Source organism: Haplochromis burtoni, unplaced genomic scaffold (assembly GCF_018398535.1).
Source record: "Haplochromis burtoni strain Fernald_Lab_line unplaced genomic scaffold, NCSU_Asbu1 Contig_153, whole genome shotgun sequence".
NCBI lineage: Eukaryota > Metazoa > Chordata > Actinopteri > Cichliformes > Cichlidae > Haplochromis > Haplochromis burtoni.
In genome coordinates this window covers 1,097,154-1,115,614 of record NW_024582514.1, presented here as the reverse complement: position 1 = coordinate 1,115,614, position 18,461 = coordinate 1,097,154, and positions in this window count along the sequence as shown.

Below are 18,461 nucleotides of genomic sequence, written 5' to 3'. Positions count from 1 at the left end.
CTTCAGAACCAAAAGTGCAATACTTATGTTGTATTGGTTCAGAACGAACAATTAGATCCATAATCTAATTGTTCGTTCTGAACCAGGCATATCAGGAATCTGCAACCTTTAGTATCTATCAGTGTTGGTCAAGTTACTTGAAAAAAAGTAATCAGTAACTAATTACTGATTACTTCCCCCAAAAAGTAATCCCGTTACTTTACTGATTACTTATTTTCAAAAGTAATTAATTACTTAGTTACTTAGTTACTTTTTAAAAACACGATTTACAACCTGAAGTAGGTGATAAAGCGATAGATCTTTCAGCCCAATTCTACTTTTTCTGCATAATCCATCATACAAAATGTAATCAAATGGAAAAGTCTCTTTTTTTAACTTGTTTTATCAGTTTTAATCTTTTAACTTTATGCATCAAGCAAAAATTTAATTATATGCAACATTCTCTGAGTTGAATAAATTAGTTTAACATTTAAACCTATTTTCTGCACATTCCAGCACATAAAATAAAATATTTTTTGTGTTTACACTCACTCTTTCAAATAGATGCAAGTAAAACACAGCAGAAAATAAATAAAGTCAAAGACTCAGCGGTCCTGTTGCTCTATTTTCACCTGTAAAGCAGGACTAGGTAGGCGGAGGTTTACCCTGGTGCAGGTGTGCCGCGGTCAGTTGAAGAATCCGCGAGTTTCTCTGTGAATTTCCCATTACGTCGTTGCGCACTCGGTGCTTGCTTGGAAGTTTAGGGGTTTTTTTCGCTGTAAAAAGAAGTTTTCTTCCCACGCACGATGGACGCTAATGTTTTTGTCACTTTTTATGGAATCAAACTCAAAGTAAGGTCAGTACTTCCACGCTTTAAACGCTGCACGCTCATACTCTCTCCCACAATCGATATGTGATCCATTGTTGATCTGCACACAGCTGTTGTCACTAACGGCGCACTCGCTTGTCACTGTCATGAGACATTCTCGCAAAAAATCACGGTTTTAGTAACGCAGTAACGCAGCGTTCCTACGGGAAAGTAACGGTAATCTAATTACCGTTTTTGCAATAGTAATCCCTTACTTTACTCGTTACTTGAAAAAAGTAATCAGATTACAGTAACGCGTTACTGCCCATCTCTGGAATCTATTTATAGAGCAGGGCGATATGGCCAAAAATATTTATCACGATATATATTTGAAAATTTGCGATAACGATATAACTGACGATATAATTGATGCGAGACAAAATACAACTCCACAACATTACTAGCGCAAAAAGACAACCTTCCATTTATTTTCACTTAAACAAGAAGCTGGTTTTTATGTACATTAAAGCTTTATAAAAATGTAACAGTGCAAATGCAAATTCCTTGCTGAAAGTTTAACCAAAAGGCATTTCCAGTAGAAATGGGCTGACATATCCTGAGCATAACCATGTATAATATCCACTGAAGTTAAAAAGAGGTGCTTTGCAACATTAAACTGCAGTGTGCAGTACGTATTTTTCGGACCATAAGGTGCACGGGATTATAAGGCACATTAAGCGAAACAAAGCAGTCAGATAAATCAAACTTTATTAAACTCATTCTTCTTGCTTCCTCCACTTCTGTACCATTGATTCATTAATGTTGAATTCTCTGGCAGCTGCTCTATTCCCATGTTGTTGCAGTATATTAATGACTAACCTCGTATTGTGGATGGATTATCTCAGTTGTTCTCCTGACTGAAGTTTGGTCCGTTTACAGCATCCTGCCATGCGATTGCATTTGTCTCTAACCATGAAGAACCTTCACGTTAACTTTTATAAGTGGAAAAGTGTTAGTGTTCGTCCTCCAGCTTCACTGTTTATGTTATGCTAACATAGCTGTGTCGCTAGCGATCACGTAGCACATCATTATATACCAGCTAGCCCAACTTCAGTAACCCTACAAACGTCACTGCTGTTTAGTTTCCTGTCTTCATTTATGTTGGAAGTGATAGCAGAGCTGTACGTTTGATTTTTTTCAGAAATCTCTCAGTCAGAACATGCAATATCATGCTTAGGTAACTAGCGAAACTAGCGAGCTAACTTCCGCTAGCTTCCTGCTAACTTCTAACTCCGTTAAATGTAATAAATTTTGTTTTCATGGATGCCTGGAAGTTAAACTTCATAGTTACACCTGGTAAAGCAGCAATGCTGATCGTTTTATTAAAGATGAAAGAATTTAGACAGTTTTTAACGCTCAGTGATGCTGCAGTGTTCGTTTGACCTGAAGCATACGGAGTTTAGGACCCAGATTACTCCCAGATTTAAGAGCATCTTAGTCCGACAAATACGACAATAACGACGGCCGCTTGCATGTTCTGCAAAAAAATGTGCTTTGTCGTGTATCTGACGGACAAACACCAAACCAGTTCCACATCACTGAAGTTGCACCATTTTTACAAACCAATTCTGGTTCATCTGTTTCACTCAACAATCGGCCATGTGCGTATGAAAACAAAGGCACTGCGCATGCGCGTTTTACTCATATTCTATCGCGATATTTAATTTTCCTATCGTTGCCTAACATTATACCGGTATTACCGTGAACGGTATAATATGGCCCAGCCCTAATCTATTATATTATAGACAATAAATAAATAAATAAATGGACCAATCAAAGATTTTTGAGCCATATATTAAAGTGAATAGTCTGTTAAGCATAACTATCAATCTTACTAATATGTGTAAATAATTACTCATTATAATTACTCATCACATATGACTACTGTGGGCAATAATGAATTAATCTTCTGTTATATCAAACCTGACTCGACCATCAGTTTAGTTTTTCCAATAATAATCTTAAAATATATTCTCTGTTGTTGATCCATACTCCAAAGTACAATATATATATGTAATTCCTTCTTAAATTGTGGCAAATGTAATTCATAAACCGGCCATGAGATGGCACCAGCAGCCAGCCAGCTAACATGACCTGATAAACCAGCGGTAAGCTGACCTGAACACACAAAAATTTGTCATTAAACCTTGAACCTGAGGAGATCTATCCATGGAAAATAACCGAGAACAAAGTGCACTGCCTACTTCAAGCATAAAGGTGACTGCTCTTTCCTCACAGCTGTACAGAAAAGATTACACATTTACTCTTTTTCTACTTACTAATTATTTTTCACAGATTCAGATTTCTCTTAAATATAATTAGATGAAATAGATAAGATCTCCTTTATTTTTCTGCGTTACAGAAAAATCAGATAGATATATCAAACAAAACTACTGTTGTAAAAAAAATAGAAAACTAAAAGCTTAACTGAATATGAAAAAAAAGTAAAAGAAGTGAGCTAAAAGAACTACAATAAACACATTTTAGACGCAGTTTTAAATATAAAAACACAAGTTTATGGTCACTCTAATCATCTCCAAATACCACTTAGAGAATAGAATTACATCACGTGAAACAAAAAGGATACAAGATTTATATTTTACACTTTTATTTTTATTTATTTATTTTTTAAACATCTGGTATATGTTTCAGCCCAGTGTCACACATTCACAACAGTTATCAGCAAGAATATGTCAGACAGCAAGCACATTAAATTAATGACACCCTTTATCTGCCTTTTAAATTTGCTTTACAGGTCCTGATAAAGGTGTAGCTCTTAAAGGGACAGTACACCCCAAAATCAAGTTGACCTCCTCTTCCTCTCTCCCACAGCTCTATTTAAACATATAGTTTTATTTTGGTCCGCTTTGCCCACATTTGGAAATATCAGCTGTAGAAAAGGCCCAGCTTTTCTCTTGAATATAATAGAATGAAATCATCTCGTGGTCCTCAAAGTGCCAAAAAAATATCTTGAAGAAAAAATAACTCAACAGCCACTTCTTATTCATGAAGCCGTGACTGCAAGGCTACTTTAAAAACAGCTTTTTGTAAAAACAGTTTTCTTTATAATGAACAACACCCACCAAAAGAACATCACATGGACCTGTGATGAGGGTGTAAACATTAATACCATCCACCCTCAGCGGAGCTGCAAGTGTATGTGGAGTCTCGGGGAAATGTTTTTTTCACTTCCTGTAATTCTACAGAATGTACCCGGACAGTACTTTTTGACTTTGCCCATTAATGATTTTATGTGTTGACACCAACTACAAGAACCTATTTACCAAAACTATTAATAATGTTTAAACAGGAATACACTCTTTTCTGTAGACAACCCCTACAGAAGCTCTTCCTCTCACCCGTGGGGAATATGAAGGAGAATGAAAGAGTTAACCCTTTGATGAGCTGATGTCAGGACCCTGATGTTGGCTACCTGCACCCTTGTTTTGGTTGGTGGATGGAGAAAGTAGACAGAAAATAGTTCCTCCATAAAGCTTCCCAAAACAAGCTTTGTGGATTTATTTATCTATTTACTTTTTGTAGTTACATAATTTCTTAAAGAGACACTCCTGCAGTTTATCAAAGGTTAGGATTTTCTGATGCAAAAATCCAGAGGATCTGAATTTGGGGTTAACTGTCCTTTCTAATGTTGTAAATTTTGTTGAGCTTTTAAAGCAGGATTTTCAATGTAGTTGCTGTAACATGCAACTGGATATAATACACAAGGTAATGGGATCAACCAGCTTTACAGTGACTAAGCACATTCAGAGATCTCCAGCCCGGATGACGTACTGTTTTGTGTCTCGTTAGTCTGGGCAGAATAACGCAGGTGAGATAAGGCTGAGTTGGTTACGTTTAATGTTTCCCCAGGAGACCACAGGCATGTTTATGTGCTTTATTTTTCAAGGATTTTGAAAAGAGATCATTTAATATGAGCAGTACACGTTTAAAGCATGTGCCGTCTCACACGCTCTGTCTAGCGAGCACAAATATGACAGAGTATCCTGCCGTGGCCCAGTTTCAGCGCATGAAGTCAAAACAAACAGCTCCTCTGTTGTTAGGCAGAAGGCTGAGTGAGTAATGACCACACAGGATTTGTTAATCACCTGATAAGATCTTGCAACCAGACCAAGTGTATCTAGCCATCCCTGGAACACATACAGATGAGACCTGCTGCCAAACTAAGAGACAGGTGGAGGGAAACACCAGACAAGCAGCATCAGTTACACAATAAGAGCCCCAGAAGAATCAGTGGTCTTCGTGGACTGTAAGATGAGATATTATGAGAGCAGTCAAAGAAGTCTGCCTCAACAAAACCTTCCAACAAAACTAAAGTCACAAAAGATTTTAAGCTGCTTTTATTATATCTAATTTCTGACGCTGCACAGTTTTTATGACCCAGTGCCCACGGAGTTAATTTAGATAGTACTTCACATTAGGTACATAAATAAGTGCCCAGAGGAGCAGAGACTGTAACACAACATCAGGTTATATAATCATGGTTATGATGGAACATAATGTGCTGTGACAAACCTGTGATAGAGCTCAATGTGATGTGGTGTAATAAATTTTTATGTAACATGATGTCACATGACAGCACATACAGTATGGAAATATGTCGTTTGACAGGTGACATAATCTAATCTGGAGGCTCCTTTACAATAAAATCATTAAACCTGTTTACAAATTGGTTAATAATTGTTTGGTAAAACATTTATGAGCGTTGTGATTATCTGAAAGTTGCGACAGAAACAGAAAACAGCTGATGATCTGGAAACATTTTGGATCGCTTCTGTAAAATTGTATCTGATTGTTTTAAAAAAGGTATAAACAGGCAGGTCGAGTGGTGGCGGCGTGAATCATAAGACCGGGAACTCTTTAGTTTTGTTTGCTCTGGATTTTTACTGTATTTTACCAGCTCTTTGGCTCGCTTTAGTCACCAGAAATACTTGGTTGAGGTTTGGGAAAAGACTGTGGTTAAAGTTGGAAGTTTAAGTCAGAAGTGTTCCAAAGCATATGTCACAGCTTGAGCAGTAAAGGAAATTGTGCTGCACTGTTTCATGCCAAAGCTGTTAAAAGGTCCAAAGCTGGCACACTGGATGGCTATTTAAAGGCTGAACGCATGCAGAGAAGGAGGGCACCATTTCTGGTGTTTGTGCTGTGTTTTGCTCCATGAAACATTGTGCTGCAAGTCATCAGATCATCAGAGGAGTTAAATCCAAATCTCTAATTTTGTCTGGTCCAGGTGACTGACAGCAATTTTTCTATGGCCTGCTATAACATCATACTGACGCTTGTCTTTGCTTCATGGCACTAATGCTTCCTTGTACCTTCAGCAAACTGACTAAATGTTAAAAAAACGGGGAAATATTGCAGAAATTTAAATTTTAAAGCCATTTCAACTTGTTGTTTAGCATCTGTTTAATGAATATATTGCTCATTAGATGTGAACACTTTCAAAATAGACTTCTTCCTTACATTAAACAGAAGTGGAAAAGGTGGAGGTGTTTTTTCCAGGTTGTTATGCAATTATGAATTATAGGTTATTGTGCAATGGTTTTACTGGTCCTGCCCACCTGACACAAGTCGGGTTGTATGCTTCACAACACTGAGGCCCCGAGACCGAGGACAGGCTTGCTGGTGTTATTACAAAACAAGAATAGCTAAGCTATAACTCAATATAGAAAGTGTTATGTCTGCTGATGTCAGGATAATTATTTTATTATTGCAACTAATATGAGTTTAAACTTTAATAGCTCAGATCAACATTTATCAGCTGTTTGTATTTTAAAGTGTTACCATAGTGTTACCAAATAACCCGGGGAGATCAGACCTCACATGCTCACACATGCTACACAGTCTTGATTGTTCCTGGCTGATTAACTGGAATCATTATGCTATATTTCCCTGTCATATAGGTCAGTGTCAACCCATCTAAGCTTAAAAAGTGCTCCATCTTTGAACTGGTGGCCCGGTGCAGAGACGTGGATCCCCTTTCACTTTGAGCATGGATGAAGTGAGGGGAGGGGGGATGTCAGCGATGAGCTCATTGTTGTGAGAGCCAAACAACAGCCTCCCCGGGGATAACACGAGCTCCCTCGAGGCTCTGATCACGGACAGAGGAAAGTGACGACGGTTTCTAGTGTTGATATAAACACCCGGCACTCGGGGGTTTACACGGCAATGTCAGTGACTCAAGCAGAGGTTACTGCTGAAGTTTGTTCGGGGAGACGTCGTTAACTTTCCTCTGGGAAATTTAGAAAATGCCTGCAGTTGTCCTCAGAGCAATGCAACACTAAACATAATATTTGTCTCGTTCTCTTTGCACTGAAACCTCACCCTGTCAAAAAGACCTCAAAATGACACAAGAGGTCTTTACTATCTCAAATTAGCCTGACACTGGTTCACCATAATGATGATAATAGTACAAATGTAATTGATATAGCTGTTTTGAAAAGGTTTTGACAAAGAAACAAAAACAGGGACCTAAATGCAAACAGTAGGCCAGGCACTGAAAACAAAACAAGACAAAGTTAAAGTTGTGTTTTTTTCCCAAAAATGCAAAATACAAATTACAAGAACACTGAAAATGATGCACAAACTATTAAAAAACAATAAAAAATGACAATAAAACATGCTACAACATAAAAAAACCAAACTGATAAGGATGTGTGTTTAAAAGTCCTTGGAAGGAAGTTACTGATACTGCATGACATCCTGAGACGGGATGAAAATGAAAATGATCTTAGACTCAAACAGTTTATCAACTACTATGCTGGACTCTATGCTGGGTGTGAGCTGGGGTGATGGCTCGAAATACTCATTAATATACCCATTTTATAATAGTTTCATTTATATTTCAACATCAGATTTTAAAGTCAGAAGAACTGAGAGTTCGAACATCTTGTTTAAAGTTAAAATTTTTAACAAGTTTTTAATAAAAATCTATTTCGTAATGTTCCCCATGTAGAAAACTGTTAAAGCTTTGTGTGAGAAAGAATGGATTACTTACTGGATGTGGTGTCAGAGAACGAGAACAGTGTCTCCAAACGACTTCTCAGGGTGGAAAAAAAAGGCCAGCGTTTATCAGCTGATCTGAGATTTCTGGCAGTAACAGATGGGTGAACGTAAGGAGAAGAACTGGAAAGAGACAGAGAGACTGTGGTGTATCAAACCCACAGTGATGGAGTTGGACACCTGCACCGCCACGGCTCCATCTTGCCAATGAAGTGTACTTCTCCATTGTTTAGAAGTGCACCAAAACGCAGAGAAACACAAACAGCCTGATATCAGATGGAGCTCTGTGGAACATTATCAGATCAGATGGGATAACATGGTTTTATGAGACGTGAGGGCTTCAAGCAGCTCGCGTGCTAATCTGATGAACTCTGGTGTATCCTTGAAACTTGCTGATGTCGATGACCAGGTGTGTGTGTGTGTGTGTGTGTGCGCGTGTGTGTCAGTATTAACTCTTGTAGCTGTGAGTTTGGAAGTCAGTCCTGGTTCAACAGACACCTCAGCCCGTCTTGTGACAGATTGCAGTCTTTGCAGTCTGATAGTGTGTTCACTTTCAGTATGGACATTATGTAATGAGCACTTAAAGAGTCCTTAACAGACTCCCTAAAGACTGTGGTAAAGTCCAACAAAATACATGTCATACATTAGCCAACCAGGTTGCTCTGATGCACGCATACAGTAGAAGTTAACCACCGTGTCAGATGTGTGAGGTAACGTCAGCACTTTGGATTATTCTGTTAATGACGCTCTAATGTTGCGAAATTCTGCACACGCATTGCAGAATTTTCATACGTGCATAATAAATGTCTTTTGAAATGCTTTTTAGGGCAAAGTGCTGCATGTAGTTCGTCAACCTGTTTTCACCCCAGTGCATGAGTTAGTACCGCTTTGCCAAAGTCGCTGAGTGTGGCTAATTTACAAGCAAGGTGTCCATTGGCGTGCGTGCCCTGATGCACCGGGTTAGGGTCTAACTGAGGATGATTGGTCACTCAGTTTGTGAAAGAGCTGTGCTTCTTTTAGCCATAGTAGTCTTAGGTGTGTAACTCTAACCAGTGGGTGGAAGTGAAAGTAAAAATAAAAAATAAGTGGGGGAAACTATCACTCTAGAGGCAAAACCACAGAACAGGAAAACACACAACCGAGAGAGAGGACTTGACAAAGGACACTAGCAGACACACCTGGTGAAACAGAATCTAATGAGAGAGGGGAACCAAATGCAAACGTGTACACGAGACGAGATACTATCAAAATAAGACTGGGAGTAACAAACACCAAGACCAGGAATTAGACACATGAAGCTGACACAGACAAAAAGTTAAACAATGGGACATGACTGACTGGGAAAACAAGACTAACTTGACGCAACCAAATAGGAAAACCAGACAACCAGACAGAAAGAGAAGCGGGACTACAAAGAAACTGAGGATATACAATATAATCTGAAACCAAAAACAAAGTCTGAGTCTAAATAAAGGGAAACAAAACAAGAAACAAAATTAATACGATTCAAAACTACGCCACAATGGGTTTCTTATTATTACATTTAACATGTGTCTGCTGTGTGTACATATGTGTCTATTTTCTGCTTTTAACCTCGCGGTGTTTCCCTAACAGTTGTACAGCACATTAACTGACATTTGTTGTTTTGCGCTCTATTAATAAGCTCGACTTGACACGACCTGCCATGAGCCAGACAATCAACACCTGCTTCAGTGGACGGGATACAAATGAAGGAAATCTGACCTCCTGTATAAACACATTAACTCAGCGAGTGGCAATAATCAACCTACATTTGATTTCTGACCTGAAAACAATGCAGGAGCATTTCTTTGTCATTCATACTGTCCCTGTTTTGTTTTTTTAATTCTCAGCTTCTAAATGTTTTGATTATTTCCAGGTTTACGTGAAAATACGACGGATTTTTGATGCCTTTTTTGGACCTTGCTGAATTTAAGTCTGTCATTATTTAAATGATTTCAAATCTCCCCCAACCTCATATTCTGCCTCGTTGCTTCGGGAGAAATAAATCCATGAGTGAACAGACATGATGTGCTGCAGATGCACATTCCTCCACACTGTGTTGGTTCGACTTATTATAACAAGGATTTGGTTGGCTGACACTCGCAGGCACACATTTACGTGCTTATGCACACACACCAGGTCCATCTGTCCGACTCTGTTTGAGGTGAAACGGATGATGTAATGCTGTTGCTCTTCAGAAGCCTGACACCCCCCTCCTGCTCTCTTGTTTCATAAACCTGTCAGATTTCTCAGATTTCTTCCTGATACGCAGCAGCACTTTTTTTCTCTCTGTATTGTTTTCTTTGTTTCCTTCTGTAATCTCTGTAAACTTACACCATGTTGGCATCAGACCGTGCTGCTCAGCTGAAAGGGGTTGTATTTCTCTCAATCTACAAGGAATCCTCTCCCTTATCAACACATGCAAAGTAAAAAATGTCCATGTTTAAAACACCTGTTTTAAACAAGCATTTCAGACACAGTGACACCTACCTGTTAATGCAACCAACGACATTAACAGGTAGGTGTCACTACCTGTTAATGCAGAAACCGCTACTGCTAACGACGCGTGTCTTTGTCAAAATCAAACAGTGGTTTGACATGTCAGTGCACGGGAGCAGTTTCCTTCTTGCCCAGTTACAACTTCACAGTTATTCAGACGTCAGAAAAAACTTATAGACGTGACAAAAGCTGATCTGAGCAGCCGCCTGTCCTCCTGCATCAATTATCTACTTAAACGCAGAAGACTAATTTTTCAAAGAAAAAAAATAGCCCGCCATTTAGATCCAAAAGAAAAAAAATGGTTCTCTTTTGCAGAAATTCATCAGTTATAAAGAGATTTTACTTGGAAAGGTCAGTCAAGGGCGCAAAGATGGTAATAAAATGTGCAGGAAACTTCCTGTTCAGCCTGTATGAATTCTGTGAATTCCTCTGGATAGTGGCTGACGATGTCCTGCCTGCTGTTACTGCAGTCTCTAACAGCTCTTTCCCTCCTCATTACTCTCTCCATAACATTGGTAGCAAACAATCTAACTTCCATTAGATGAATGTATGAGCAAAGCCTGGTTTAAGCCTGCAGACCCGTTTAAAGTATCTTTGTGAAACCAGCCCCTGGACAAAAACAACCTAAAGCACAACACTGGGTGTCCGTTGTTTCGACACATAAACACATATTTCTGATTTACTGTGCATGGATGCAATCTGGAAAAGTTCTTAATGGAGCTTTTTGTTAATCTGAACAAACAAAACCAAACTGAAGAAGAAGACAATAATATGTTAAGAGAGGTTACAAATTTAGTTTGAGGTATTTGATTGTGCACACTTTGAGAAAATAAGGTGCTTTATTCTACCTTTATGGTACCACAGCTTGTCACGGTGGCAGTTCTAACACACTGCTGTAGGACCTTTAATAGGGATCCTTGTTTTCACAGATGTGGTTTAAATCTAGGTGGACCTCGAGAACAAAGGAAGGTTTGAAGTCAGATGCTGTGCACCACCACGCTAAAGACAGATACAGACTGAAACTTGTCAAAATGTATCAGATGCTGTTTATTTGGCTTTTATAATCAATAAACCTAAAAATGTAAGATTTAAATTTTACAAAATGCATTTTTCTATTTTACTTATATTATACTCGGTCCTGATATTAATCCTAAAATGTACAAAAATGATAAAATATGTATGAAATATGAAACATGTATGTGTACACAGGTGTATCAGGTGCAGTACTCATCCCGAGGGAGATATTTGTCAGATCTCTGGTTTCATATTGTGAAGAACCTCAGGTTTACTCTCTGAAATTGGATTTGCAGAGTTTAGCTTGGAAAAAGAAAAGCTTTTCACTTTTAGCTTTTTTAAATAACCTTGAGAAGGTGATTCATGCTTTTATCACCTCCAGATTAGATTACTGCAGTTCTTTATACATCAGACTGGGCGAGGCACTTTTATCCCTTTTATGCACTCGCTCCAAAATGCTGCTTGTAAACAGACTCCTGACGAGTGGATGGAAACATTTCACCCATGCTGGCATCATTACACTGGCTACCTGTACAGTTCATGATTTGTTTATTCACTTATAAGTTCTTGTATTGGCTTGCCACTAAGGCTCTATTAGACGGGTTATAGTTTTATACCCCACGCTGAATGCTTGGGGCGGTTGACTGGCAGCTGTTAGTACTTTAAGACACCAGACAGGCTCTTCCTGCTGATTGGTCTGTCGCAGCTCTGAGGCAGCCTCACCCTCTGGTTCATGTGCCTCACAAACAGTTTTCAAATCTCAACTAAGAGCTAATCTTTTCAGTTTGAGTCTGTTTTAATTATACTTGTAATGATGTAATGTTGTCTTCCTAATTTTACTGACTGCTGTCGAGCAGTCTGATGGTGGAGCCACGAGTGACGTCGCACCTGAGTCGACTGAGTTAAGGTAGTCGTTGGACAAACAGGTAATGTTTTGCTCCATCATGAGGCAGAGCCATTAAGCAGTCATCATGTCATGTCATCTGCAATAATGGGTCAATTTATGCAGAATGTAGCTGCAGGGACAGAAGAGGACATTTACCATATCCCTCTCTAAGGTTTTACAAGTCATGTGAAACTGAATTAACTTTATGTGGTCCATATATAGGAGTTAGGCTGCTGATAATCAAGATTAACTGATGATCAGTAACTGTGAACATCTCTGTAAAAGCAGATGTTTTGACAGTTTGCATTCTGGAGCATTCAGATGTGTGTTAATGTCACGATCTTCTCAGGGGAGACGTTTCAGTAAATCCACCCCAAGGTCGGACTATGCAATGCTCATGCAATGCTCTTCCAAACAAGGAAGGGTTGCCAGGAGACAGCCTGGCAGCAACAGATGAGACCAAAGTGGAGATGTTTGAAGATAATGCACCGTTTGGAAAAAACAAACACAGCACATCAGCACAAAGATCTCATACCAACTGTCAGCACAGTGGTGGAGGAGTGATGATTTGGGTTGTTTTGCAGCCACAGGACCTGGGCACTTTGCAGTCACTGAGTCGATCCGTCCGGCAGAGCTTCTTTTCATTTTATCTACAGTTGCTAACACCCGGCACAAAGCATCGTTATCATGCCATCCACACTCTGCTAACATTACAACGCACATCTGATAACAGCGAGCTCTGGTCTGCCACACTGCGTTCAGATAGCTTTACATTTACCTGTTAACAGGTAGCTTTCTGCAGCTCACCTGATGAGGTCCCTGCTTCTCCCGCTGCTGCTGGCTCTTTAGCTGATAGTCACCACAGCAATGAGGGCTAATTTGTTAAATGAAGAAAAGAGATGAAGGGAGTAGAAGATAATATAGGACAGTATAAGGGGGACTGAGATAAGAACCTGGTTTTGAATAACAGAAAATTCAAAACCTGCACCTTCTGTAAGTACTGTGAGCAGGACCACAGCATCATTCCACATTTTGAGATTGTTTTGAGATTATTTGACTGGTCAAATTTACAAAAGTTAGCAATGGGAGCCTCAAAATAAACATTTGAAAGGGTGATTGCCAGACAGGAGAACATCGGGAATTCTGGTTAACAGTTTTAACAGTGATTGTGGTATTAAAACGGAAGTAAACATGTACAATATACCATGATTTCAAGCATTATTTAAACCTGTTAGGGTGCCTGGGTCGTTAACCCAGTGTTTTGAGTTTTGCATTTTTATTAAACTTTGATTTTGTCATTATTTATAATTTCTAGTCTTTTGGTTTATATGTTAGAGCTGTATCCCCTTTTCTAGTCCGTGTCTCTGTGTTATGTTTCCAGTTTTACTTTGAAAGTCCGTGTCTCACTTCAGTGTTTCTAATTTTGCTTTCCTTGTCTCGTTAGGTCTGATTTTTCCCAGCTGTGTTTCCCTTCTGTCTCGCATTCCCTGATTGCTCCTCTGTGTGTTTAAGCCGTGTGTTTTCCTTGGTCTGTGTCACGATCGCCCTCATGCAACACTGTGTGGGCTGTCCGCCATCCTGCTTAGGTGATTTGTCGTGTTTAGCAATAAAGCTGTGTTGAGTGTGTTTTTTCATCTCCGTGAGTCTGCACTTTGGGTCCACCATTAACCCCTGCTGCACACAGACTTGACAGAACATGCTGGCACAAGTTGAAATGAGCCTACTTAAGTAGTCACTGTGCAAAATCATATATGCACATTTAATCTGTTCATCACTTTAATTTTGGGGCTGGAGATTAATTAAAAGTTAAAATAACGATGCATAACTAAAACGTTCACCTTGAAATTCCAAGAGTATCAAATTTGGTACAGGAGTTTTTGTGGGTTTTGGAGCCCTTTGCATCATTATTGTGATTTTTATTTTTTATTTATTTATTTTGAAAAACGTAAATAAAACTTACGTAAGTAAAGCCAGAAAGTAGATGGATGTTTTTATTTTATTTTTATTTTTTTTGGCTAACCAGGGATTCTAAATTACCCATAGGTGTGAATGTGAGTGTTAACGGATGTCTGTCTCAAATTAAAAACTCAATACTTTTTTACTCTTCTTGTCTGCTTTTCTCCTACATTTGGGTTTCTCCATTCATGCTGTGTAAGAAACACTTGAAGTTCAAGTACATTAGTTTGTTGCCAACTGGTCACCCAAACTCAGAGGTAATGAAAACATAGGAAGGGCTGAAGGATGACTAAGGAAAAGTAAAGTAAATAAGCTGAAAGAAGTGCAGATCAGGAAAGAAAGGATGACCTCAGAGAGTTTAATCCCTGCTTCATGTGTTGGTATGGCTGAGTATATATGGATGTGTTTCTGACTCTTTGGATGAATTTCCATCAAATTTTGTGCATGTTTGTGATGAATGTGTATATGAGTATACCCAGACTGGCTTTTCTGATGCTGGCGGTGATTTCCTGACCTTTTCTGTGGATGATGTCAATAACAGGGTGACATATTTTTTTAGAAACGTACCATAACAATTATTATTGCCAAAACATTTAAGTCAGACCTCCTGCTGCCTACAGGATGAACTTTATTAACAGTAAGCTGTCATAATAAGTGTCAGTCACATGACTTTCTCTGTTAAATCTAAATAGTCCTTTTACTTATAATTCACCGATAATTCACTATAAGATCACTATCGAGTCTTTTTACATTTTACAAACACGTCCTTTCTTTGAATGTTGTGTCCGAGTGCAAACTCAGCCCTGGATGCAGGAAAGAGGAGGAGGTGTGGGATGAAGGGCGGAGTGGGTGAGGGTTAAAACGATGATGTCATTGTAACAACCCAAACAGTGGCTCAGCTTTCAGCTGTGGGGACAAAAGCTGAGGCTTTCTGCTTTGGTTACTGCAGGACAAACAGCAGCCACACACACACACACACACACACACGCATGCACACACACACACGCATGCACACACACGCATGCACACATACACACGCATGCACACACACACACACACACACACACTCACACACACACACACACACAACAATGGGGATTCCTCTGACCTGTCTAAAGGCTCTCATCAGTCTCCTAACAAACGTACAACCAATGAAAAAGAAGCAGATTTGTTTGTTCAGCTCACTTCAACAAAACAAAGCGTTTTACATGAAATTTGAAAAGCATCCAGGTGAAAGGTAAACAAAAAGGTTTTCTTGATTAAAATCTAAAACACAAAGCACATTTAAATTTGGCACTTACATAACAAAATAAACACATTTAAGCTAAACTCTTAACTTTCAGGTCAGATCAATCAGCTGCATAACCCTTAGATGAAACCTTACCAAATTCAGCAACGTTATGAAGGTTGAGGTTGAGGTTTTCAGTTGGACTGAAGAACGAGATGAGACTCGAGGTGATAGATCTCATTTACATTCTTATCACAGCTACAGAGGTATCGATTACCTGTCAGAGAGAGCGAAGAGAGTGTGTGTGCGTACACCTGATCTGGTGCCGTCATACCGTCTCTCTGTTGCACCACTGCCCTCGGGTTACAGCGAATAACACCTCCAACACAGAGACATGCTTTGCAGGACAGAAAACAAGGTTGGTGATGCAGTTTGGAACCAAAAACATGGCAGGTGACTCGATCACAGGTGGCATCAGCAGGTGTTTGGGGAGCCCTGCATTGGGTCTGAACCGTGCAGTTTGCACTTGTTCTCCTGCTGCAGGAATCTCAATATTATAACCAGTCGTTTTTTATGAATCTGAAAGGTTATGTATCAGTCAAAGGTCTGGCAATAAAGACTCAGAAGAGCATTATCCTTCAATTTGCCTCCAACTTCCTTTATTCTAACTGCTCTAACATCCTCATGCTTGGAGAAAGTAGGCAGCTTCAAGCAGAAAGAGGTCTAAAAAGCGGCTGTGCACTTTTAGAAACAGGAATGTCGTAAAAGTCTATTTTCCAGCTGGTATAATCTCCACAAACCTTCTGGGACTAATTATTCGGCCTCAGTGTGACTATGTGAACCTTCCAAGGAACATAAAGGTATGTCTTTGTTTTCGAGCTGTTAAAGGAACATGCTTGCACCGTTTCTTCTATAATTTAAGGTTTGATATCAGGAGGAAAAAAAACAGAAAGGTTTTTAACTGCACAGGTTAGCAATATCACCTCACGGCAAGTACGAATTTAAGTTTAAACCTGCTGTTTTTCTTCCTGCACATGTGCAGATGGGTTTCACATATATATAAATGGATAAAAAATAAAATGCTGCGTTAAGGTACAAAATCTTTACCAGAGGCTCAAGTCTAGTTTATGTAAGACACAAGCCCCCTGTCAAGGACACAACAGCAGTACCTCAAAGGATATTATGCAGTGAGAGGCTGTTATTCCATTAAAACTACAGTAGTGCACTATTTTCTGATAGTTGACCTGCTTATACAGAAAGACCAACAACATTTAACAGCCAGAGCCTGATATCATCCGCAAGAGTTGGTAGAGACCACAAAAGAGGAAACATTGGACTTGCATTCATGAACAAACACAAGTGCAAACGTCTGGATGTTTAAATACATTTATTTCGATTAGATTTACTCAGTCTAATCAGCTTATCACACTGCCTTGAGAAGTAACCACACAGGTGTGTTCACAGCTTTCAGATGCACTACAGGTGTACAACAAACATAGTGTTTAAATATAAAAATCCAAAACAATGACCGGGATAAATTTCTACATGGAAAGTCTGTAAACAGCATCTGTTTTCCTGAATGTGATCCAGGCCTCAGCCCCACTCATAACCCTGTTTGTGATCAAGCTATGAGTGTAACAGTAAAACTCCTACAAAATTAGCATGTGTGAAAGCAGAAGTGCATCCGAATGTGCTGCTCCTGAGAAGAAAGGTCGAAGACGACAGAAGAAGAACAAAGAGGGAGACAAAGCTGAAGGAAATTCTCCTTCAGTGATAATCCAGTTATTTCAGACTCTTCTGACAAATATTAGAAAGTTGATTATATTTAAAATAATTCATCGTATTCATATTCAAACCAGTAACAGACGCAGCCTGATGGTCTTGACTCAGATTACCATTCATTATCTCGCCCCTACAAGCTAACTGTTGACCACATGTCATGCAAAGTCTGCCCGTGTCAAAGCTGGCAGAGGGTGTTCGCCCGGGCATGTACCTGACAGGAGACCCACCCCCTGCACCAAAACAAAGGCATGTGCAGCAATCTGCTGCTGGAAGAGTTGGAAAGCGTTCCTCACTCAAGCTGCCATTTCCAGCCGATTAACCAACCTCCAACCCCGCTGCTCAGCTGAGCAGCCCCCCTGTCACATGCCCTGCAGCTGAGGGGTGCATCCAGAAAACAATGATCTGAGGGTCAGGGGTCGAGATGACGGAGTTTCTGGTGTCATTTAGGATGCTAATGTTATGCAGAGCTCTCAGACTTGGGGGAACAAAAGCTTGCACAGCTGAGTTGTTGTTGTGACTTTAAACTTTACTGCAGGTTTATGTCAATATGTTAAATATGAGCATTGCTGTGAGGTGAAGGGTTCAGCTCGGGTAACTATGTGGTAGTAAAAGAATAATAACCTTTAACTGCGAACCTTCAGTCGTGTTAATATTCAGAAGAATGTTTCAGTCTAATTCTTCTTCAGCTTTTCATCATTTTTTATAGGAATTAGCCTATTTGTGCCACGAGGATAGGGGACATTGTAAGTTTCCACTTCTAATCTCTGTATGCTGTCAATGTTCTGCAGCGAGCCATGGCTGACAGAGCAGATTTAGAGATATCCTGAAGTACATGCAGGTTTAACACACAAGTAACCGGAGCACACAGGCAGGCCATGGACAAACTTGCTGTTTCCAGGGATTTTTAGACAATGTTTGGAGCCCGTTTACCAAAATACTCCCCCTCTCTCTCCCTCCTACTGATCTCTCTGTGGATGAACAGTTGGTAGCTTTCAGAAGCAGGTGCAGCTTCAGGCAACACATCCCTTCTAAACCAGCCAAGTATGGCATAAAGATTTCGATGAAAAGTGATGTGAGTTTTTTTTTTTTTGCTGATTTTGTAGAAAACTATAATTAACAACATTAAAACATTTGAGACATCTGTCTAGATAAAGGAAGCACTGTAGGTATGAGAAACACGAGTATACAGGATTATAATTTCTAGAGTTTAG